This window comes from Mercenaria mercenaria, chromosome 18, assembly GCF_021730395.1.
Source record: "Mercenaria mercenaria strain notata chromosome 18, MADL_Memer_1, whole genome shotgun sequence".
Classification (NCBI taxonomy): Eukaryota; Metazoa; Mollusca; class Bivalvia; order Venerida; family Veneridae; genus Mercenaria; species Mercenaria mercenaria.
This window is the reverse complement of record NC_069378.1, coordinates 19,659,510-19,685,558: the sequence shown is the minus strand read 5'-3', so window position 1 is coordinate 19,685,558 and position 26,049 is coordinate 19,659,510. Positions and strand designations below refer to the sequence as shown.

Here is a 26,049-nt window from a genome sequence, read left to right as displayed (position 1 = left end):
TAGAACATGAAGGTTATTTCCCCTTTATGCAGTTACGCCATTTTCTTCCAATGTTTACCAAATTAATTTTCTACTAAATTAATTTTCTACTAAAAATGGAATAATTTCATTGAAAATTGGATGGAATCACACACTCATTTATTTGATAACACCAATCTACATTATTTTGGTAAGGGTAAATACATGTTTATGCATTTCTGTTTTCTGTTTTTCATGTCAAAATCATTTATGACCAGTATTTTTATACGAAAGTGGGTGGGGTAAGGAATTTACATAATTTGAGTTGTGTTCAGACCAATTTTTTTTTCAGCCCTCGAGTAGAATGTTAATGCATGTTCGCCACCATTTCAGACCTAAATTGAGACTGTTTCTACAAATTTAATCTGTTAAGAAAGTTTAAAGTTAGAACAAGGAGCATACATGTGATAAGTTCAGAATCCCAAAACTGGAGGTTCCTTAGGAAGTCCTTAGGAGCTTCTATAAGACAGCATGCTCGACTTTTCTCAGTGACTGACTCTGAATTAAAGCTTTGCCAGTAAAAGGGGCATAATAGTCAATAGTTTGAATGTAACAGAGATATTCGACATTATATAAAACTTTAACCAAAAAATGTAAGTTAAAAAGTGGCATAACTCTGTCAAAATTCAAATCAAAAGTTATGAGGATTGTTTCTTCTGGTGTAGACTTATGCGTTACTGTGTGGCCTAAAATGTTGGATTTTGTCTCAAAGTTCTGTGTCCGCGCGCTTAATTTATGTCGATAAAAAACCTCCAGTTTTGAAACCCCAACTCCAGCTGAAAAATGGCAAACCTCCAGTTTTGGGATTCTGAACTTATCACATGTATGGTAAAGGGTTAAGTGCTATTCTCCAACACTATTTCAGTAAAATAATGGGTTAATGGCTATTCCCCAACAATATTTCAGTTAAATAACGGGTTAAAGGCTATTCCCCAACAAATGTTTCAGTTAAATAATGTGTTAAATATAAAAGATTGGGTTAAAGGCTATTCCCCAACAAAGGTTTCAGTTAAATAATGTGTTAAATATAAAAGATTGGGTTAAAGGCTATTCCCCGACAAAGATTTCAGTTAAATAATGTATTAAATATAAAAGATTGAGTTAAAGGCTATTCCCCAACAATATTTCAGTTAAATAATGGGTTACTATTGTTATTGTTATACCACATTTATATAGCACGCTTTTCATGCACTTGTCTACATTTAAAAGTGCTTTATAGAATACATTTCAAACAATACAAACAATTGCACATTCAACACAAACAAAAAATACATTTATACATATTATACAAAAATCGTGAATGTAAAACGTATAGATAAAACAAGATATATATATATATAAAAGTATTTAAAGTGACCCTAGGATAAACTGCTGGTCTACGCTGTGATATGAAAAGAAAAAATTTATTGGTCAGTTTAGGAAAGTCTTTTCCCCAACAATATTTCAGTTATATAATGATAGACAGTTTGCCCAAACAGTATTCCTTCATTGCTTTCTAGTATATCAGCAAGCATAAAACTAGTGGTCAAAACTTCATTGAAATGCACAGGCATCCTATAGATTTTGCTGCAGCAACTTCAGGGCTAATCAACCAGAATGTGACAAGGTCATAATTTAGATAATTATAGTATATTAATTGATTAATATTGATTCTAACTGAAGTTACATAATCATTTTATATTTAAAACAAGGTATTATTTAATTATGTAAAAAACAACAGTTATTGTCATCACTTGCTGGGGACTAATATTGGTGGATTTTGGGGTTGTTTCAATCCATAAAATTTAATCTGAAAAGGAAAAATAAAATTACATTCCATTTTATATTCCATTCCATTTTATATTCAATGTTAAATATCCATATAATATAGCCAAAAAATCTGGCCAAAACAAACAACAAATGCAAAATGCAGGTTGTTAAACTTAAAAAAACACAAACAATGCAAGGGATAGACATTCCATCAAAATTGACTCAAAAAAGTTTTTTTCTGCATGTTTAAAGTAGAGTTTTACAGAATCAGAAAAATGTTCATATTATTAATGTTGTGCAGTATAATCTGCTACGCCTGGGTGACGAGGTATTTCTTATTCGTGCTCTATAGTTGTATATACCTAGCATGTGTACATGAATTATTATAGGTGTTTTGTATCAAACATACAGCTGGCGAAAAAATTATATACTTCAGTAAGCTTACATAAAATAAGTCATTTAGAAACGGATATATATCCAACTGTGTTTACAAACGTGGCTTCTAAATTTGTGAAAATTACTTTAAAAGTGGATTTAATAATTTACTGCTGTAAGTAAAAGGAGTTATTCTTATTTCCTTGTTTATGTAAATGTTTTAAGGGTTAAAATTGTTGCCTGTTAAAGTTACAAAAAGGTGTAAAGTGATATAGATATACTGGGCTATATTTAAATGGGAAATATCGTATAACCCACCTGTTTGACTGTAAGGGAAAAAAAAATACAAAATATTCATTTTTGGAGAGAAAAGTGTTGTTGAATGCTGTGAGAAATACACTTCTTGACTCGATTAGGCCGTTACAATATTGAGTTAGCAAGAAATTGTTTTCTGAGAGGCTTTCTCAATTATTGGATATGCCAATACATGGTTTTTATTGCAGTCGTAGACCGGAAACTCTGCGTAATTGGAGATGTCATCAATTAGCGCAATCATTGGCTTGAGAATAAAAACAGAGGACACAGGAATCAAAGATTGGTGCCCTGTATAATTTATACGCGGACTTTGGCACACTTACAGAAACTGAGGAACTTTTTAACGAAAACTTTCAAAGAGTTTATTCAGTGTCGATTTGTTTGATACCAGCCTGTTTGTAGATATAGGAAACTATTGGAGAATTGTGGAATCAGTTACTTTAATAAAGGTAAACTGGGGTGTTGTTAATAAGCAGTGTTCTGGAATCTTTTCTTTTTTTTTGAGAAAATAAAAAAATAGTGGTCTTGGAAATTTCTTATAAATATTTTCTTGTGAAATGAATTATTTTAAGAAATTATTGAATCATAAAATAAACTACTGTGCAAAAAAGGATTTTGATAAATTACTGTACAAAGAAGGATTTTGATATTTATTAAGGTATGTGACAGAAAGTGCTTTTTTTTCAAAATTATTTTATTTTATTTAGTAATTGACTATAATTTTGTTTTTTTCTCTTAACAAAACTTAAAAAAAATATCCTTTTATTACAATTAATATAAAGTACAATTAATAAACAGGTTTTTGTTAACATCAAACAGAATTTTTTTTAAAGTTTGTATAACTATTATACGAATGATAGCTGATAATTCTATACTTAACAAGAATATCTTTTTAAAAATTACATTTTTATAAACAGGTGCAAACTTTATACAGTTTATTATGCTAATTCAATGAATTTAGGCCAATATACAAATGATATAAATATCATAAAGGAATTGAATATCAGGTATTAATTGTCAGCTTTCAGAGGTGGGCAGTCTATATATATATATATATATATATATATACAATTTCTTTTGAAACTTTTTCAGTTAACCATTCAGACTCACTCATAATTGTCAAACAAATGATACATGCTAGAAATTGACTGGAAGTATTTTTCCAAAATCAGACTTTTTTCATCCAGCAAGATGATGCTGTCTATATCCAGCAGAAATACAAGTTTCCCAAATTATGATTACCTCTTCCACTATCTGACTTGGTTGCACAGCCAAATTTATTTATTAACAGTTTTAAAACCTGTTGTGAATGGTTCTTAATGTTGAAAAATCCAAATATCTGATGGATAGAAATGAAAAACTGGAATCTGTTTAGGAATCAAAAGAAATAGTAAGCTTTTATATATTTTCACCTTTAAGGAGTTTTTGAAAGACAGTAATTTTAAAACACTAATTTCTGATAGTGATCTGGCTCATACATGTCTCCTTATTCTTCTTCAAGTTGTCTGAATCATTTTTTCCCTTTTTACATAAAAATATTATAAACGTTTAAACGAACGAAAAATGAAAATGACACAGTTGAGCCTTGCCTTAGTGGTCACCTATGGTAAGCAGACGCTTTAAGCAGACATTTTATTCTAAAATCAGCTTGTCTTAATATTTTATTCTAAAATCAGCTTGTCTTGACATTTGATATTTTATTCAAAAATCAGCTTGTCTTGACATTTTATTTTAAAATCAACTTGTCTTGACATTTTATTCTAAAATCAGCTTGTCTTGATATTTTATTCTAAAATCAGCTTGTCTTGATATTTTATTCTAAAATCAGCTTGTCTTGACATTTGATATTTTATTCAAAAATCAGCTTGTCTTAATATTTTATTCTAAAATCAGCTTGTCTTGACATTTGAAATTTTATTAAAAAATCAGCTTGTCTTGACATTTTATTCTAAAATCAACTTGTCTTGACATTTTATTCTAAAATCAGCTTGTCTTGATATTTTATTCTAAAATCAGCAGCTTGTCTTGACATTTTATTCTAAAATCAGCTAATTGTCTTGACATTTTATTCTAAAATCAGCTTGTCTTAACATTTTATTCTAAAGTCAACTTGTTTTTAGCAGCCTCCTGTCGTAAGCAGCCAGATTATGTTGTATCTTTGCTGTCTGCCTGAAACAGGTGTGTCTGCAAATCTAAAGGTTTACCTTTTTAAAACAACCATCTTAAGAAATATGAGTAATTTTAATTCTATTTTTTCATTCCCGTTCCCTGAAGGACACAATAAATCCTTTCACTACAAAAGTCAAATTTGTTTTAAAGTAGGAAAAAACACTAATTACTGTGCAAATTTTAATGTTAAATTATATGCTAGTCGGGGATAAGATTTATAAAACATCCTTTAATACAACAATTTTAAAGCTAGTATAAAATGTAATATAACCTTAAACCTTAATAGTAGTTTTATCATTTTATGCTAATTATTATTCAGAAGGAACTCTTCACATTAAAATTTGATACTATCCCAAATGCAGAGCACTATCTGAAATCTGAATTTCACAAAAGTTCTTAAGTTTCATTCTTAGTTTTCCAATGAGTAAGGGATTTTTTGAAACGTGTTTCTTTTATCGAATTTAACTTAGATTGTTTGACGAAGTTGTCCTCTGTTCAACTATTTTAACAGAATTGTCAAATTTTTGTTGGGCTCATGTTCTAGATTAAAAGTCCAGTTGTTGAAAATGAAGTTCATGAAAGACAATATACTTTTTTCCAAGAGGATCAGAATATCTTTCACTTGTGATCACAATAGCTTACTTTTTCACTTGTGTTTATGACACTTAAATATTATATATGTCTTTTTCTGGGTAAAAGCAATATCCTGTACATCATCTTACTTCCAATTGTGTTGTTTTGTTTTCCGGCCATAGGCCGGTATTGAATTCGCCTTTACTTCCTGTAAATATCTGGGGTGAAGGTCATTTAACAGCTGATTAAAACAATACATTTTGATTGGCGGATGAAAAATTCCATAGGTTTTCGGATGGAATAGATAATATTTTCTTAAGGGGTGTGCAGGTGCTATCTCAGCTGTATTGTTAGACAGTATAATCCGTTGCAAGACTCCTGTGGAAATAGCTTACATCAGTACGTGCCTGCACGTTTTATAGCTTAAAGTGTGCATAATGGCTAATGCGGCTGTGTATCTTTTTTAAAGATACTTCTTGTAATTTATAATATGCTCTGGCACAATACTGCTATTGTTGTTTGAACAGAGATTAAAGATGTGTTAATGAGATCATATGCTGGCCAGCACACCTTTTTATGTATGTATTTTTTATGGTGAATCATAAAAGACCTGATAGTGGCCCTGTAAGGCATAATTAAAACAACACAAATTATTGCTTATCGATATACATAAACTAAATTATAGTATTCATCTAATTAAGCTTTTTGCATGTTTTGTTTTTGGATACTGAATATGCTATAAAAACACAAAGAAATACCTGTGTTATCCCTATACAGTGTTAAATGTTACTTTTATATTAGTATATTAGGTGAAAACACATTACTTTTATGTTTAGAACAAAAAGTATGATTATAACACATACTTTTATATAAGTTTGGATTTGATAATTGCAATATTAATTATGTAGAAAAAAACCACTTGCCAGAAACCTGGTCTTGTCCAAATTTATTTGATTATTTTAGTAATTAGCCAGTTATTCATTATTGGCAGGCAATTGCTTGCAACTGGTCAGATATTCTTTTGTAATTTTGTTGGCAGTTACTTGTAATCGGTAATGTGTTCTGTAAATGATTAAAAAATAGTAAGAAACTTACTTGCTGTGATATTGGCCAGATTCTTGTTTTCATTGGCTAGATAATGTTAATGGTTAGTAAATAGGTTTAAGGCGGTTGTTTTGTTGTAAATGGTGAGGAGTAAAATGATACAAATTTAGGTGTTAAATCATTTTTTTTAGAGAACTATAATGAAAATCCCTTTATGAAGCCAGAATTTTACCTTTTTTTCCGGTAGAGTTGACAAGTTGTTTACAGAAAATTATCGAATGTTGCCAGAGGGTGTTCATTTATAAAGACGCATGAAAATCAATAGATTAATTCATAGAGCCTTATTTAGATGTTATTATACCAAGCTATAGCTACCCCGTGTAGAGATATGATCTGGTCCGTTTACTACACGATTACCGACCGGAGATAATAAACCCGTGAACTTTTAAAGTGACAAGATTATCGAAACCAAACAACGCACTTTATGTACATATTATACCCGGGAATATAGTTATGAAGTTTATAATATTTTGGATATAATTTTACGATTTAGTGATCCGAGTTATGGTCGCTTTAATGTACGGACGGGTTTAACAAGTGTGAAAACAGTTGTATCATAACTGAAGTTATTACCTTTGTTTAATTTACTATAAATATGAGACATAGTGGCTGTTTGATTTGAAAATGAGATAAATATCGGCAATTAAGTAACTGTAATTCAGCCGAAAATCAAATATAAATGCTTTAAATAAATATCGGACATTGGACATTTTGTATTTATGTTGTTAAATTTCCTATAGCGTTTTGACAAGGAGTTTTAAATTGAATAATTGATATAATTATTAAATTAGAAACATCTGGAGTATATGTTTAAACCTGTTGGGGGATAATTTTGAAGGTATAGTAGACACCTTTGTCTTTTTTCTCACTTCAACAGAAATATTAAATTTCATCCAGGGTATTGAATGCGTAGATTATGATAAATTTTGTATGAATAATTCATAGCAAAACATTGTATTTCTTGTGTCGTAGTGTTGAATCTTAAGGTACAAATTAAAGGTGCGGTTCTGATTATGGTTGAAAATATTTAACTTTCATGATAAAGAACCACAAATGTTATACAGGTTTTGATAATCAGACACAGAAATGATAGAGAGAAAGAGAACCACAAATTCTTAATATTTTATCAGAGGGTTGGGAAACTTTGCTTTTTATGAAACAATGGCTTTGGTGGTAGATTTTTAGTCTCACCGGAAAACTGGGAATATTAATGTAGCTAAACCAGCTTTAATGTAAAAGTGCACCTGATACCACATTTATTTGGAGGTCGGACATCAATAATTATTCTCAGAATGGGATGAAGTTGATTCTCTTTTGTATATGGGTAATTCCATTTGAAATTTGGGTAAATTTATTGTTAGCATTTCAAATTGCCCAGCAGAATATATACATATGAATTAGCAAATTCTATTGGAAAGTGCACATGTGCCGAAGTATCTGTTGGAACAATTTTCATGCAATTTTGTTTTATTTCAGCGTCAGTGTAAATAATTTAAATGTTCTAGAGTTAGAACGTACCCTTTCCTATGAAGAGAAAATATGAACAGCTGTTGTGCTATTAGGAATGCAGTTTTATGCAGGAAATATGTTCGGTTTGAGGCATAATTTCATTCCAGTTATGACAAATTTCTTTCTTTTTTATGATTATTGGGTGTCCCCAGTGCATGCTCAGTTATATTAACTTTGGGTTTTGACTTTGTTGGATAAAATTATATAGAGGATAATTGTTGGTTTTGGTGTAATATCACGTTATAATTTCACCGAGTGGGCACCAAAAGTGATATTTTCACGAGTGGCGCAGCCACGAGTGAAAATAACTTTTGGTGTTCACGAGTGAAATTACCGTGATATTACATCGATACCAACAATTTTTCTGTTTATTTTATGTCTAAAACTCTATTTTTGTTGTGTTTATTTCAATAAAATGTCGAAATTTGCGGGAAATTTTATCAGGAAGCATCGCAAAGATGACGTCATTTTAACGACGTCATCGTCATATTGTTTCCGGCTTTCAGTACGCTCGGTAAACTTTTTGACGTTAATCCGGGTATCAGATTTGATAATTTTCACTGAGTGGCCAGTGAGTTTATCAGGATATAATTCACCGTTATATTTCGATAAACCACCGAAAAACATAAAATAAATACAGATAAAATAAACTCAGTCTGTTATGCATGCAGGCATTAAGGTTATAGAACCAGTCTAAATCTTCTAGTATCCTATAGGTTGTTTCAGTGTGCAGTTTTGAATTTGGCCAGTCAGAAATTGTTTCATTCTTAGACTGGACTGCAGTTTCAGTTTTATGTTGGTGTTTCCTCAAAATTGAAATTACTGAAGAATTTTTAAGCACATAAATTAGTTGTTTTATAGAGGTGGCTGTTGTCGAGAGATTCATAATTTTTCAGTGTAACAGACTTTGGAAAGATTTTTTAACTATCAAAGGAAGTAATCAATGGCTTAGGAGTGAACTCAAAGTTGAGTTGGGGGGGGGGGGGGGAGGGGGAGGGGATGCGGCCAGCTAAACCTATCCTGATTATCGCTGAAAATTTTCGTACAATCACAACCCACTCTCACAATTGGGGGAGGGAGCAGTGGCCCTCCTGCTCCTATGACTATGGTAATGTATTTTTAGCGAGCACAATGTTAATGGTAAAAAAAAACACAATAAAACAAACAGCAGTTGTTAATGCTTGTTTTAAAGCTAAGCACATTACTGTTATGTAACAGTAAAACTTCGTATCAGTCATTATCTAAAGCAAGGGGGAAGACTATTGCACCAGTTTTAAAAGAGTATTTGTAATAAAAGTGCACAACTTAGCATGAGTAACAGGAAATTTACCTATTGACCCTTTGTTTGGTTATGTTTATCTTCAGGAATACATTATTACTGATAAATGATATCAAAATTACAAAATGTTCCCTTTAAGGTCGATTTGCTTGAAATGGATATAAAATGAGATTACTCGACAATCGTTTTTTTTGTTCAGGCTTATAGATTTAGATTAAGTATTGATCACTTGAAATCAATCAATCATTTGAGTACATCTTCTCCTGCTAGTGTTTAAGTCTGAAAATGAAATGTTTGAAAAAGAACCGAATACGATGGGGCAATAATTCCATGTCTTGGCGCAAAATTGTCATGTCTGTCTCTTTATCTGTATACAGTTAATTGTTCGTTTGTGACGATGATTTACTATAATTATGATGAGATTATAATTTGTGAGGGTTTTATACGTGTGTTAGTTATTTCTGAAAAGAAAGAGTCCTTTGTAACATGGGTACAAAAACTCAAAGACATTGAAATTTAGAAATGTCTGAATTGTGTGACAGATTTGGAACAATTTCTATTTGTGTAAGATGGTACCATGAAAAAACTCTGATGTTAAAAGACAAATTTCATGTAGACAAAATGCAAAACAGAAAGTTTTTTATGAGTTTATATTATTTTACCAGTGGGTTTTGAATTAAGAATGATAAAATTGATGGAAATGCAGTAAAATACATTTGTATAATATAATTATAATAATACAGTTTAATTGCTTCAGTGTTCACCCAGCTTTAAGGCTTCGTAGTAAAACTGATCACAATGAGTTTACAGGTCACAAGTTCGAACCCCAGACATAAACTCATAAGTTTTCTGTATGCTTTACCAGACAGTATGTCTGAAGTCACAGTAATGTCCTCCACTGCTGTTTCTAGTGGGGAAATTCTCAATTATTTGTGGAGAATATATATATGTTCGGTTGCAAAATGCTGGAACACTTGTTAGGTTGAGTATCGCCAGATATATAACTGAAATACTGTTGAAAGTGGTGTTTAAAACAGTTACTGTTGAAAGTGGTGTTTAACACAAATAAAATCAAATCACATTGCTATACAATAATAACTAACAAACAGTAAATTTTCACTGTGCCATACATTAGGGAGTAAAAAAGTTTCCATTATGATATTATTCATTGATTGCAATGGAAGTGTTGGGCTTATCACACGCAGTCTCTCTGAAAGTGGACTCCCTTGATAGAAACAATACATTTGATATTTTTCAACAGTATTCCAGGTATGAGAATTGGCCACCAGGTAATATGTTCAGTACTAAATAGTGTCTGAAATATCTCCTTTGTGGTCAGAGATGGAGGACAAAATGGCGTCTAACATAATGATGTCTGCTGTACATCACCACAAAGATCATTCATTTCTCCAGGGGTTCCAAGCAGGAACCGTACAATCAGTAATCATGTCCTCCATCATACTGAGCTCACTAGGCTGGCGCAACCCACTGCAGTGTCCATTGTGTAATATCAATTCTAATATGCTTGTCTCTGTTAAAACAATCTTACGCTAAAATGACATCACGATAACATGCGGTGACAAAGTTTTTGTTGCGTCGAAGAAAGAGCGCTTCTATATTTTACTGTTTTAGAGTAAGGGCATCTAAGAATCAAAATAATTTATAGCAGTAGAGTGTTTGAACACTTTTATACTCTCGGGCAGTAATACGTCGTACAAATAATTTCACTCGGGCTGTGCCCGCGTGCAATCATTACGCCCGACGTATAACTGCCCATCGTGCATAAATAGTGTTAAAGCACTCTTTTTGCTATAAATTATTTCTTAATTGTAATTTGAGCCGCATCATAAGAAAACCAACATAGTGGCTTTGCGACCAGCATGGATCCAGACCAGCCTTGGCATCCACGCAGTCTGGTCAGGATCCATGCTTTTCACTTTCAAAGCCTGTTGCAATTAGAGAAACTGTTAGTGAACAGCATGGATCCTGACCAGACTGCGGGGATGTGCAGACTGGTCAGGATCCATGCTGGTCGCAAAGCCAATATGTTGGTTTTCCCATGGTGCGGCTCATTTTTTATTTTCTTTACAGCCTCTTTTTAGAAAGGTAATTATATCTTTTTCAGTCGTGTTAACTTTACCATGGCTGAATACTTTTCAAATTGCACGTCTTAAATTTCTTACAGATATTATAATTATGAATTTGTAGTTGCAATAAATAATCCATATTTCAGTAAAATATGCATACTAATAACCTTGTTACATAATATTTTTATTATACTTACAGGTCTGAGAGGTGCGGTGGTATTTGACGCTCTTTGGCGCAGGCTGTTTAAACATTGGCGTACACATCCTGTCAGTGTGTACAACAAAAGGTGTCAGAATAAATGTACAACATGTTTTGATGTTGTTGAAGATTTGTTTTTACATAGTACTGAAATGTTTATAAGATAAAATGATTTTGTTTTTAAATCAAAGTGTGCCAGTTAAAGGTCAAACAGAATTGATTTGTAACAGAGACTAGAAACAAAGGGTTGGAGTTGCCCAATTCCTAGTATTGACATTATAATTGTGAATTAATTAATTCTGAAGCAAAATAGTGGATTTAAGAATAAGAAGACGTTATTTTTGGATTTAAAATCGGTTACATCACAGTAAGTATACCTTTAAAATTGGTCCTAGAGAAATTTTCTTTTTAAGGTGAATAGTTTACATCGTGAAAAAACCATACCTGACATTGTTATTTGTTTTGGGGTGGTGGTGGGGTGGGTGGGGTGGTGGTGGGGTGGGGGGGGGGGGTGGAAGGGAGTGAATTTTAACAATTTTTGCACCAGTAGGAATTGCTGCTCTATCTTTGTAATGACACAGGGAATTGTTAAATTTACAGAAAACTGTGTTAACGTCAAGTTTTTTAATGTAAGCTTGTATCCAGTAAAAGCTTGCTCCCGAATGGATTAAAACTTGACACATTTATTTATTGTGATGAATTTGCATGCAGTGCACAAGTTCCATAACCCTTCTTTGCTTTTTTTACAAAATTATGCCCCTTTTTGCACTAAGCAATTTCTGTAAGCTGGTAACTCAATACCCACTATTTGTAGTGGTTAAAACTTCACACAATGTTCACTATGATCTGACATACATTGTACAAGTCCTATAACTCTATTTTGCAGTTTTACAAAGTTATACCCCTTTTTCAATTTTTATTCATTTATTCAACTTTCTTTATTGACAAAGCTGTTAAGCGTCGCTGTTGTTGTTCTGAGTGGCAAAAGAAAAGCAGCATATATTTACTGGTGCCTATCTACGAAATGGGATATTTATGCCAATTGATTGAATGTCATCTATTTATGAAAGGAGATATTTATACAGTTAGCGGATTGGATTCTTGGATTCGTATATTGTGAGCATTGTTTAGGGACACTGCAGTCACCTTGCAATCTTGCCGTTGCCTAAATATAAGACAGCAAAGTGTCTGATATACATTAAACAGAATAAAAAAAAAATAAGATCTCTGCGGAATTGTAAGAAGAATGCCAGAAATAGGAAAAATCACATTTTGTCAATGCTTTTATATGTCTGAGATCAGACAGCTTTAAAATAATACCTGCTAATCAGGTTATCTACTACCTGATAATTAAAGGGTCTGCGTTACCAATATGGTTCCAAAAAAGGTTTGCATAATTATACAGTAGAATCTTCTTAAGGCTGTCTTACAGTTTTCTATATACCAGTACGAGTATCGATAGAATTAGATATTGTCACTAGGCTAAAACTTTGCTATATTCAAAATTTGAGATTGTTTAGAATAACTGTGATATATGAACATCTTTAGTACTATATTATATATTGTATAAATAACAATTACGGCAGTTTGGAGAGTATTAATTTTGGGAAAATGGATAGTTAGGGATCATAGTGAAAATAAAGTCCTAATGACAATTTTAGATTTTTTAGTATTAAGGCAGTTGAATAGTTCTTACAAGGCAGTTTTAATCTTTGCATAGGGAAAGTGAAGTACAACTTGCATAAACCTTTAGCCAGCTACCAGCAAGTGATTCCGCCTTTGCGATCTGTGCAGGGTACTTGAATGATAGACCAGTCCATTTTAGAAATTTAGCAGATACCGCCTAAAGGAAGTCTCTTAACCTTTAGCCTGCTAAATTTCTAAAATGGATAAATGGACTGGTCCATCATTCAAATTGGGCAATACCATTTATCATACGAAGGGGTGTCAACTAAAAATCTACTGACTGAATAGTGAACAGTGCAGATGGCTAATCTTGGTCTGCACTGGTCGCAAAGGCTGCACTTGGTGCCAGTGGGCTAAAGGTTAACCCTACTTATGAGTGCTCTTTACACACAAGGGATCAGAAAAAGTGGTCTTTTTATCCCAAGCAAGTTTGACTGTATTGTATGTGCTTGTGGTCACAATGGGTAAATACTCGCCCACATCTTGGTAACTCTAGTCTTCTATAGACATGATGATCATACCATACCTTAAAATAAACGAGGAATTCACGAAATATTCCCATCAGGAATACTTAGAAACTTATCTGAAATGTCAAATAATTAGAATAGGACCGACAACTTTCATCCTGAATTGCAAAACAGTAGTTTTATTGCAAGCAGTCCAAAAATGATCATAGAAAATGAATTGCTCTTTGCTCTCAGGGGAAAGTTTCATATCCCAGACACCCATTTGACAAATTAGATTCAATATTAATACTAAGCGTGAGTGACTGCATGTTTCTGTGTTCTATGACAAAACAATATTTCACAAGATGTAAAAATTTTACAGACAGTAAACTTGAATGGTATATTGGTATTGATGATTTTAAAATGGCCTAGTGAAACCATCAGATCATTTCAGTACCCTTACCCTGCTAAATTTCTATAATGAACTTGTCCATCTTTCAATTTGGACAGTGCCATTAACTGTTAAAAGGTGTGCTTATCAAAAAGATACTGACTGCATGGCGAACAGTGCAGATCATGATCAGTCTGCATGGATGTGCAGGCTGGTCGTGATATATACTGGTCACAAAGGCAGAATCAATCATGTCCAGCATGATAAGGGTCTGCATACATGTTGGGAAGATGCATGAGAATTGATGGTTTAACATCAGTAGAATCATTTGACTCTCACAATTTAGTTAATAGTATTTCCAAAAAATCGCGACTGTCCCATGTACTCTTGGATGGCAACTTGTGTATGAAAGGAACTGGACCTTCTTGATCATATTTGGTGACTAATGGGGTCTGTACAATCTCTGTGTTCCCAGCAGGTATAAAAGTTTTGATTCCATATCTCATATTTTTATATCCATGTGAAACCCAATGTTTTATCAAAGGGCACTCATCTTTTATTTTTTTATTTGGGAAAAATTTTCTGTGATAATTTGACCCTGGAAATTGCAAAATCTGAATGAATTTCTGTTTTTTATGGGAAAATTGTAAGTTACTGGTGGACAAGACTTCGGCATTGTCAATTAATCCTCAGCTCTTTCATATTTCTACTTTGTGTAATGTATTCCCTTTAATAAAAAAAAAAAATTGTGTAAATGATGAGACTTTGGCCACTCAACCAGTAGGTCATGGGTTCAGAATGCCGTTAAGTCACTGGAGTGCTAGCTTTCCACAGAGACCAGGTTATAGAATGAATATAAAAAGCTTCAAAGTAGAGCTAAACAGTCAGTTCCTTAGGCATAATTTACAGACAAAAGACTTTTTTATTGTACCCCCCGACAACAAAGTTGTAAGGGGGGGTATACTGGTTTCAGGTTGTCTGTCTGTCTGTCCGTCTGTCTGTCTGGTCGTCTGTCCGTCTGTCCGTAGACGCAATCTTGTGCGCACCATCTCTCCTTATCCCCTTGACAGAATTTAATGAAACTTCACACAAGTGATCAGTACCAACAGTAGTTGTGCATGGGGCATGTTAGGTTCTTTTAGAAGAAAAATTTGCAGAGTTATGGGACTTTGTTTTTTTGTTACTATACTATATACATAGACACAATCTTGTGCGCACCATCTCTCCTCATCCCCTTGACACAATTTAATGAAACTTCACACAAGTGATCAGTACCAACAGTAGTTGTGCATGGGGCATATTAGGTTCTTTTAGAAAAAAATTTGCAGAGTTATGGGACTTTGTTTTTTTGTTACTATACTATATACATAGACACAATCTTGTGCGCACCATCTCTCCTCATCCCCTTGACACAATTTAATGAAACTTCACACAAGTGATCAGTACCAACAGTAGTTGTGCATGGGGCATGTTAGGTTCTTTCAGAAAATTTTTTTGCAGAGTTATGGGACTTGTGCGTGCCTAATCTACCAAACCCTTGCACACAATTTAATGAAACTTCACACAAGTGATCAGTACCAACCCTAGTTGTGCATGGTGCATGTTACATTCTTTTAGATAAATATTCTGCATAGTTATGGGACTTTGTTTTTTGTTACTATACTGTATACATACAGTCTATATACATACAGTCCACATAATTATGCAGTCTTGTGTGTGTCAGATTGCAATGTACTGTGTCAGTGCATGCGGGGGGTACATTCATCACCTTTAGTGATAGCTCTAGTTTCAAGTGTTTTAGAGTGAAACAAAATTGTAATTAAAACATTGTATCACAACTACACAACTTACTAAATAATTCGATGATGAATTTATTTATAACCAAGTCCTGAAAGACTACTCAGTATAAAGGAGACAGAAATCATCTATTTATCTGACAAATTTGCTGGAATCTCATCTCTAGACATCTTCAACATGAGATGCAGTTACATAATGTGTACTCTTGAATTAAGTTCTTGGTAAATATCTGTGCAAGACAGGAAGAATTAGTTGATTTGATTGTCTTGAAACCTGATTTTTAGATTTTAGTCTTAATCATACCAATAACTTTTAGATGTTTCTGACCTGTCTAAATTATGCAGAACAGCAGAGAAGCTTTCAGCCTCAATTTGGTACTACCCTATCACGAGTGTTCAATGCAATAAGGGCATATCTACATATAATAACTATATAATAACCTTATTGCATTGAACCCTCGATCAGCAATACCTTAACCTGTAGCCTGCTGGGGCAAGTGATTCTGCCTTTGCGACATCTGTGCAGGCTGATCATGGTCTGCATTGTTTGCTGTTCAGTCAATTTTCAGTGAACACCCATTTGAATAACAAATGGTATTGGTCAAATTGAATGATGGACCAGTCCATTTTAGAAATTCAGCAGGATAAGGGTTAAATTATTAGCAGTGTTAAAAAATTGTTACTTAAATGCTGAAATTTCAGTGCCAAAATTTCAATTAAAAGCATCTCACTTATCTAGTTGTCTGCCAAATTTGTTTCATCAACCAAATGTTTTTTTTCTTTTAGAGCTGTACTTTTTAACAAAATATAATATCGATAGAAAAAAGCAACTGTGGGACATTAAGCCAGTAATTTAATTAATCGTCTTAAATGTTTTGAGTGTAAAGAAGTCTTACATGTGCATTAGCGATTGACGTCCATATTTACCACCATTCGGCTTATAGCATTTTACAAGATCGCTGAAGTCAGTTAAATCAATTTGGTTACTCAATCAAGCGTCATAAACCTCTAATCAACTGTATATTTCACATCGTTGGAAGAATGACACGTCCCAAATTATAGGGGAAGCAAAAAACACTTAAAAAAGTGAGTCATAATTATCAATCGATATTATACATGTGACTGGTATAATTACCCTGCAGACAGACACTCTGTTTGATTTCGAACTATAAGTGCTGATAAGCATGCATCAAATAAAACATTGCATGTCTAGGATTTATATGATGTGTTTTGATAAGCATTAATATTATTTGAATTGCATATCTTACCAATTCAAATGCGTATTTAAGTAAATACATAGCTTATCTGTTGCTCTGTTTTAGTTGTCCTTTCGTTTTGTATTTACTAGACCTTTGTAATGATTTGGCCTTGGTTATTTCAGAGCTTTTATGTGTTAAAGCTGTAAAATTGGGCCTTAGGTTCTTAAAAAGATACATATTTGGATTTTATTTATTTTGAATTCTGCTGGTTTAAATTGGTTATATTCGATTGCAAAAAAGGTTACGAATTATATTTCATTGACCACTACTATATGGAAGGGTATGAAACCTTTGAAGTAAAAAAAAATGAATCTTGAGAATTTTTTTCAAAGTACAAAAAAAAAAAAAGAAGAAAATTTGGAGCTTGTTTTAAAGTACAAGAGCTTCGTGCTAAACCTGCTGAAAGATATAATAAGGCTGTCATAGAGGTGTTGTTCCAGAAGAATTATATTTTCTGTCTATAACTTCAGAATGGTTCCAAGTCTCAAGGGCATACTTATTTTGTTCTTAAAATAGGTCTCTCTCCAATTGTTGTTAGCTAGGTGACAAATATTGAGAAAAAGGATGGTAAAATGAAATCTGTGATGCTTTCCTTCAAAGATCAGGAATGGGTTGAACATTGAAAAGATATGAACAGAAAAAACGTGGAAGTACTGAAAGGGCAATTTTCCAGTGAAAGGATTATTTCGTGAAAAGGAGTTAAATATGTCTCCACATGATCAGAAGATTCCAGTCATTTTATTTTGGTACAAATTAATAATGAAAAGGAGTAAAAAAATTGGCTCCACATGATTAGAAGATTCCGGTTATTTATTTTGGTACAAATTAATAATGAAAAGGAGTAAAAAAATTGGCTCCACATGATTAGAAGATTCCGGTTATTTATTTTGGAACAAATTAATAACAGGTTTTCAAATTTTAAACTCCAGTATTTGTTTTATTTTTAATATGAAAACGACAGTTAAAGAAGCAAGGTAGATAATTTGGTCCAAAAAAATGCGCTTCCACGATGTAGTCTAGAGAAGTCTACAGTAAATAGATCCATTTTTACATTTTTTTAGCACTAGTGCTTTAATCACACTATTCCTCAGCTAGAATGTACTTTGCATGGAAAGAGATAATTTCGTGTGCATACCCCGGTAGTGGTGAGTTCTGCAGAGCCTTTTTTAGAGTAGCAGACCACAACTAAGTGGCATTTCTCATGGAACTATTCAACCCCATAATATTTTCTTTCTACTGTTTCATCAATTTATGATAGAACTTTCATGAAAAGTAGGTTTTCAGTAAAGATAGGTGAATCTGAATAAGCTGTTAACTAAATTACCTCCTCAATGAAGAGTTATGCAGCAATAACCAAAGTTACCTTCTTGTTGAAGAGTAGTCAGACATGGATTAAGAATTTTTTCTCTTAAGTGTAGAAAATGAATACACATTGATTGAAAAACAACAAAGATAAATATCTTTTGAAATGTTATTGCAATCAAAACAGCCTAAGGCTTATCAGAAGACTGTTCTATAAGTCAGAAATTATAAGCTTTCATCTTTTCAATCAGTGCTTAATACACCTGAGGGCTGTGCATAAAATTTTGTCTGATTTTTATCAACCCTAATGATTGTAAAATGCTTGTAAGTTGTTCCAAAGATAGCAAGATAATGTCCCAAAAGACTGAAGGTAGAGTCATTTTCCACCCAGTCCCTGAGACAGTCTAGTCAAAAGATGCAATAGTCATGTCATGATGTCTCTAACCTGAATTAAGAGGTTAGCTTCCATGGAGTATTTTATACAATAAAGTTTTTAGTAAGTTGAAGAGTGTTATTTTTGCAGTACCTATTTGAACTTGTTTGCTTAGGTTGTGAAATGATTGATATGTGTAGAACAAATTGCAAAACACATTAGTTCAAAAGGATATTACATTCGAGAGTGCCGACAACAAAACTGCGAAGATTGTAACATATCATTTATTTTTAGTTTAAGATTAATGTAAAGAAAGTTTAAAGTCATTTACAAAAGTTAATTTCTTTATTGCTGATCATTTAACAACAAAAATTGTCTTTCAGTGACAAAAAAAAAATAATGCCTGAAGGTGCACCTTTGGACTCTTCCTCCAACACAAAAAGCTGTAAAGTCGCCATATTTCCTTTAACTGTGACGTTAAACCCAACAATAAATATAAACCCAGCCTAAATGCTAGAAGCATTTCTGTATGATAATTCATTCACATTGCCAATATAAAGAGTTATAGCAGATGACAATATTGCATTTTGTTTAGAAATTGTCTGTCATTGTCATACCTTCAGAAAAAGAATTGACTTTTTTCGTGACGGTAGCCGGGGATATTAAATAGCTTACCTATGTAGAAAGCTTGTTTTTTTTCTGGCCATAGGCCGGTATCGAATTCAGTTTTACTTCCTGTAAATATCTGGGGTGAAGGTCATTTAACAGCTGATTAAAACTGTACATTTCCTTTCTTGTTTTGCTTTATAAATTCCCGATCGTATGTAAAGGTGCAGAGTGAATGCACGTGAATGCACGTCATAGCTTTAAAGTATGCATTGACTTAAATGCGGCCTTGTATCTTTTTTAAAGATACTTCCTGTTTCTTCTAATTCTGAGCAATGTTCTGTTACTGTATAGTTTAGTCACATCTAAACTTTCTTATAAAATTAGAAATCTTGGAGCAATGTCTTTTTTAGCTAAGTGAGTTTTTCTGATCACTCGATGTCCGGCGTCTGTCTGTCTGTCTGTCGTCTGTCGTCTGTCAACATTTAGCTTGTGTATGCGATAGAGGCTGTATTTTTCAATTAATCTTCATGAATATTGGTCAGAATGATAACCTTGATGAAATCTAGGCTGAGTTCGAAAATGGGTCATCTGGGGTCAAAAACTAGGTCACTAGGTCAAATCAAAGAAAAACCTTGTGTATGCGATAGAGGCGATATTTTTCAATTGATCTTCAGGAATTTTGGTCAGAATGATTACCTTGATGAAATCTAGGCCGAGTTCGAAAATGGGTCATCTGGGGTCAAAAACTAGGTCACTAGGTCAAATCAAGGAAAAACCTTGTGTATGCGATAGAGGCTGTATTTTTCAACTGATCTTCATGAAATTTAGCCAGAATGATTACCTTGATAAAATGTAGGCCGATTTCGAAAATGGGTCATCTGGGGTCAAAAACTAGGTCACTAGGTCAAATCGAAGAAAAACATTGTGTATGCAATAGAGGATGTAGTTTTCAATTGATCTTCATGAAATTTGGTCAGAATGATTGCCTTGATGAAATCTAGGTCGAGTTTGAATATGGGTTATCTGAGGTCAAAAACTAGGTCACTAGGTCAAATTAAAGAAAAATCTTGTGTATGTGATAGAGACTGTTTTTTTCAATTGATTTTAAAGAAATTTGGTCAGGATGATTGCCTTAATGAAATCTAGGTCGAATATTAATATGGGTCATCTGAGGTCAAAAACTAGGTCACTTGGTCAAATCAAAGAAAAAACTTGTGTATGTGATAGAGGCTGTATTTTTCAATTGATCTTCATGAATTTGGTCAGAATGATTGCCTTGATAAAATCTAGGTCTAGTTTGAACATGGGTCATCTAGGGTCAAAAACAAGTCATATCTAAGAAAATGCTTGTTTTATCGCAAGAGACCAATTTTTTGGTCCAGTCTTAATGAAAATTGGTCAGAATATTTGTTTCCATGAAATCACTAGGTCAAACATGTTTCACACTGTTATGGTGTGTTTCTTAGGTGAGCGACCTAGGGCCATCTTGGCCCTCTTGTTTTTCTTTTTTTTTTAGATAAAAATCTGTCAAATATTTTGAAGAAAAGGCCATACATGACAATAGATATTATAACTGCCCTACTGGGTATAACGTTTGTAAATGCAAAAGTTTGCTCACTTTAGCTTTTGCTGTTCACTTATTCTTTCCTAAGACTAATTCTGTCTACACATATTGTATTTTGCAGCCTCGCATGGGCTTCTCATGTTTGTTCCAATGGTTCTGCATCACTACACACAGGTTTAATCAGTTTAATTCCCAAGTGATTAATGCTTTTATTCAGGAGCTTTATTAAATGGTTGATTGATCAAAATAAAAAAAATACTTTTGTACTGGTGTTTTTATATAATCACTAAAAAATGTTTTGGGACATAGCTGGTGGGCATTTCCTGTAGAATTTTGTGGAAGTCAGATTGTAGCAATTCTATGAGATATAATTAAATTGATTCCAGTTGTTCTTGAAGAACTTTCTAGATTTTAAACAGTTCAGTAAAAACTCAGTACCTGCATACTTGTTGTTGATGTAAGAATACATCAGGCTAATTGTTTAGTCTATATACATGTTATCCTCATTCGTTCAAAGGAAAATTAAACACGATGAGAAGTTAGGTAGGAACGCATCGTAATCATTTTTTGTCTTATTTTATCGTGTGATAACTGGTTATATTTATAGCAGTAAACTGTAAGATATCACCTTTTATGTAAACATATAATATTATTATACCATATAATACTGACGAATAAGTCATTAAAGGTGACAAAATAAATGTTATCGCCTTGGTTCATAAATGTAATCACCTTGTCTCGTAATAAAGTTAATCTTACGGAATCCAAGTAATTGTTCCTCAAGAAAACAAAAGCGTCTTTGATCCCCCTCCAGCTTAGAGAGTATCTTAGCTATATTGCCGCTAATTTGTGATGATTGGCATTCCCTTGTCTTGCGGTTAAATGACAATGTGTGAGATGATATTTCATTGACATTTGAAGAATGATGTTGTTTCAGTGTTATTGAATTCTGCCGGAAAAACTTTTTTGTCTTGCCGAATAAGCATGATTCCATGACTTAAGGTGGTGGACGGGTAATGACACTAGACAGTTTCAGTGTAATTATATATTCTGATTAGAGGATGCGGCATTCTTTGGTTGAAATGTAGGTTAACGCACACATGACTTTCCGTAAAAAAATGGGTGAATGCCAAAATTGCATTACAGAAAATGAGTCAAATGTAGATTTTCACTACGGGTTCACTACCTTATTGGACTTATAGATATGTGCTTTTCTGAGGAATTTAGGAATTTATTTAGGCATTTGCTAGCAGAGTCACTTTGCTGGTATTGGGCCTTTGTGGCCAAGTTGTTAAGGTTGTGAGAATGTCATCCAGCTGGCTTACAGAAGGTTGGTGGTTCTACCCAGGTGCCTGTTAGTGATGAAACAGTGCATGGAGGGGCACCTGGAGTCTTTCTCTACCACCAAAGCTAGAAAGTCGCCATATCAACCATAATTGTGTCGGTGCAATGTTAAACCCAACAAAAACAAAAAAACACGTTGCTGCTTAATGGTGTTCACTTTCAACAGACTCATTAACCAACTCTGGGACTGACAACATTCATAATGGAACTGCAGAAAGATAATGTAATTGAATAAAAAGAAGTATTTTTCGAAATGCATAATGCTGTTAAGAAGGTGAAACAACAGAAAAATCAACTCGGCTTATATTTCTCTTTTCCTTTGTCTGTTTGTGTGTGACATTTTCTTCTTTCTGTGGCATTCTTTTATTTGATGATGGTTTAATAATTTAAAAGTAGACAGGCAAAAGTAACCTCATATTGTTTTTTCCAAAGGCCAATGTAGCTGTATTTGATGCAGGACGTGTCTTTTGGGACCGATCAGCAAAGGCTTCCATATCGGTACGTCATTGGAGTATATTTAAGTACATCATTAAATATTTATGTCATTGAAGCCATGGCTGATAATATCAGACGTTTGCATAAATGTTGAATGTGAACAAGACACGCGAGGAAGACACACGCACGATCCTTAGATGTGCCATTATCAAAGAAAATTAACTTAACACTTCTTATAGAAGATTGCAGTCTTCCATGCAGCTGATTGCATGACGTAATGCATGTCGGTCTGAACAAGTGATGGCCATAAAATGATGAAACCTACCGTATCATAAACATGTAAAACTTATCTATAAAGATGTTTGATGCAAGTTTAAGCAGACAAAGCAAGTTTTATTTACCTGAAAATGTCTGTAGGAAAAATATGAAGAAAAAAAATGTGACCTTTATTTTGGACATTATAAATGATAATTGATAAAACGAACATTTGCAGTCCTACAAGTTTGGGGACCAGTCTCAATCAGTGCAATCCTTGCAGTTTTGAATGTGGTCTCCAAGCTTAATTTTATAACCTTGAACCAAAAGAATAATGTTTGATAACTTGTAAACATCCAGAATAAAAATGGTCAGACCTTTTTATGACAAGAATGGTGCGTCATGGCAGTCATTTCTCAGACAGGCTAACCAGTATGTACGCAAATTGACATAATAGCACCATTTGAATTGCTGATAGAATTTTTAGCGACTTGCTTTGACTTGCAGATTATGGAGTAATAGTAACATGACATTCTCTGTTTCTATTTTTCAAAATAGGAGAGCTTATTGCAGCTAAGAGTTTGGAATAAAGAGTTATACGTCTCATATGTTTTAGCATCTTGTTGTTTGCATTGCATGCTTTTATGCTGAAAGGCTTTAGCTCCAAGTAATTCACTATAAGCTTTACAAGTTTAATGAGATTGGCAACTTTCCAGCAAAACAGTGATAGAGGTCAGTGGAAGGAAGTGCAGAGACAAGGAACCATAACTCTAGGTGATCCCATTTTTTAATTATCTCAATTTTTTTTTGAAAACCTTGTCTGGGGCAAAACTCGAATACTATGTAATACCATAGTCACACATACGTTGCGGACAGCTACGTTTGACCACGGATAGAAACGTAGTAATCCGTATCGATCCGTACCTGAGCCGTACCTTAAGGTAGTAATCCGTACCAATCCGTAAGGATCGATACGGATTACTACGTTTCTATCTGTGGCCAGACGTAGCTATCCACGCCGTATGTGTGACTGGGGTATAAGGTGTTGACTTAATACTTCACATATTCATAGAGTTCAGTGAGAGGGAGTGCAGTGTTAAAGAACCACAACTCTTGCTGACCCCATCTTTGAATGATCTCCGTTTCTGTTAATGTTTGTCTAGAGCGTGACTCCTATCCCAACCACACTCGTTTTTTTTAGCTCACCTGTCACATAGTGACAAGGTGAGCTTTTGTGATCACCCTTCGTCCGTTGTCCGACCGTGTGTCCATCCGTGCGCCAACAATTTCTTGTCTGCATGATAGTGGTTTCATTTATGATTTTATTTTAACCAAACTTGCACACAACTTGTATCACCATAAAATCTCGGTTCCTTTCTTGAACTGGCTAGATCCCATTATGGGTTCAAGAGTTATGGCCCCTGAAAGGGCCAAAATTAGCTATTTTGACCTTGTCTGCACAATAGCAGCTTTATTTATAACTTGATTTTTACCAAACTGGCACACAACTTGTATCACCATAAGATCTTGGTTCCTTTTTTGAACTGGTCAGATTCCAGTATGGGTTCCAGAGTTATGGCCCCTGAAAGGGCCAGAATTAGCTATTTTGACCTAGTCTGCACAATAGCAGCTTCATTTACGATTTTATTTTAACCAAACTTGCACACAACTTGTATCACCATAAGATCTTGGTTCCTTTCTTCAACTGGCGAAATTCCATTATGGGTTCCAGAGTTATGGCCCCTGAAAGGGCCAGAATTAGCTATTTTGACCTTGTCTGCACAATAGCAGCTTCATTTATGATTTGAATTTAATCAAACTTGCACAAAACTTGTGTCACCATAAGATCTCGATTCCTTTTTTAAACTGGCCAGATCCCTTAATGGGTTCCAGAGTTATGGCCCCTGAAAGGGCCAAAATTAGCTATTTTGACCTTGTCTGCACAATAGCAGCTTCATTTATGATTTGATTTTAACCAAACTTGCATACAACTTATATTACCACAAGATCTTGGTTCCTTTCTTGAACTGGCCAGATTCCATCATGGGTTCCAGAGTTATGGCCCCTTAAAGGTCCAAAATTGGCTATTTTGGCTTTTGCAGCCATATAGATACTTCATTTATGGTTTTATTTGATACAAACTTCCAAAATATCTTCAACAACAATAAATAGATCCAATTGTAGGTTCCAGAGTTATTTTATATCTGATTACCTCCCCTGATTGTAATCAAAATGGATTTATATCAGTAAGTACTTATAGGATTTATTTGAAATTTCATTATTGTCATTAGTTGGACTGAGCCAATCAGGGTAGATAACGTTGGACTGATTTTATGTCAAATTACCTCCCTTTATTTCAAATTAAAGTGGGTATATCTCTGTAACTAATGAAGATACTGATCTGAAATTTCATTTATGTCAACAGATTTATTTGGCAGATCCTTCTTTTGTTCACTTACAATATTTTTTTTTTAATTACTTCCCTTTTACGTTACTATAAATAGCTTATTTTTAGTAACTTTTTTATTATTGGCCGTAGGAAAAACCGAGACCACTTTTCTGTGGTACAACATAGATGGTACCTCCAATTTTTAGGTGTATTTTGACATATCTGTACCGTATAAGAATTTTTTTTTCTTTTTGGTTAAATTTCTTCCCTTTGTTGTTCCTGTCCTTTGGACTTAGATATTTTTTCTGAGGACCTTCTTGTCCTCAAGTGCAATGATAACAGGTGAGCGATATAGGGTCATCATGGCCCTCTTGTTACATTTTTAGCTCACCTGTCACATAGTGACAAGGTGAGCTTTTGTGATCACCCTTCGTCCGTCGTCCGTCGTGTGTCCGTCCGTCCGTGCGTCCGTCAACAATTTCTTGTCTGCACGATAGTGGTTTCATTTATGATTTTATTTTAACCAAACTTGCACACAACTTGTATCACCATAAGATCTCGGTTCCTTTCTTGAACTGGCCAGATCCCATTATGGGTTCCAGAGTTATGGCCCCTGAAAGGGCCAAAATCAGCTATTTTGACCTTGTCTGCGCAATAGCAGCTTTATTTATGATTTGATTTTTACCAAACTGGCACACGACTTGTATCACCATAAGATCTTGGTTCCTTTCTTGAACTGGCCAGATCCCATTATGGGTTCCAGAGTTATGGCCCCTGAAAGGGCCAAAATTAGCTATTTTGACCTTGTTTGCACAATAGCAGC

General features: G+C 33.7%; 1 protein-coding gene across 3 annotated transcripts in view; it reads left to right on the top strand.

Moving 5' to 3' along the window:
* Positions 1–26,049, top strand: part of LOC123537817 (epidermal growth factor receptor-like) — a 188,728-nt gene that overhangs the window by 12,901 nt on the left and 149,778 nt on the right. The window contains exons 1-2 of one of the 3 annotated variants that reach the window (XM_053530543.1): positions 2,528–2,906; positions 11,378–11,744. The gene's annotated coding sequence lies outside the window, so the exon portion shown is untranslated. Of the gene's footprint in view, positions 1–2,527; positions 2,907–6,655; positions 7,142–11,377; positions 11,745–26,049 lie in introns of those variants that run through there. The other 2 variants (XM_045321657.2, XM_045321661.2) reach the window with 2 other exon arrangements.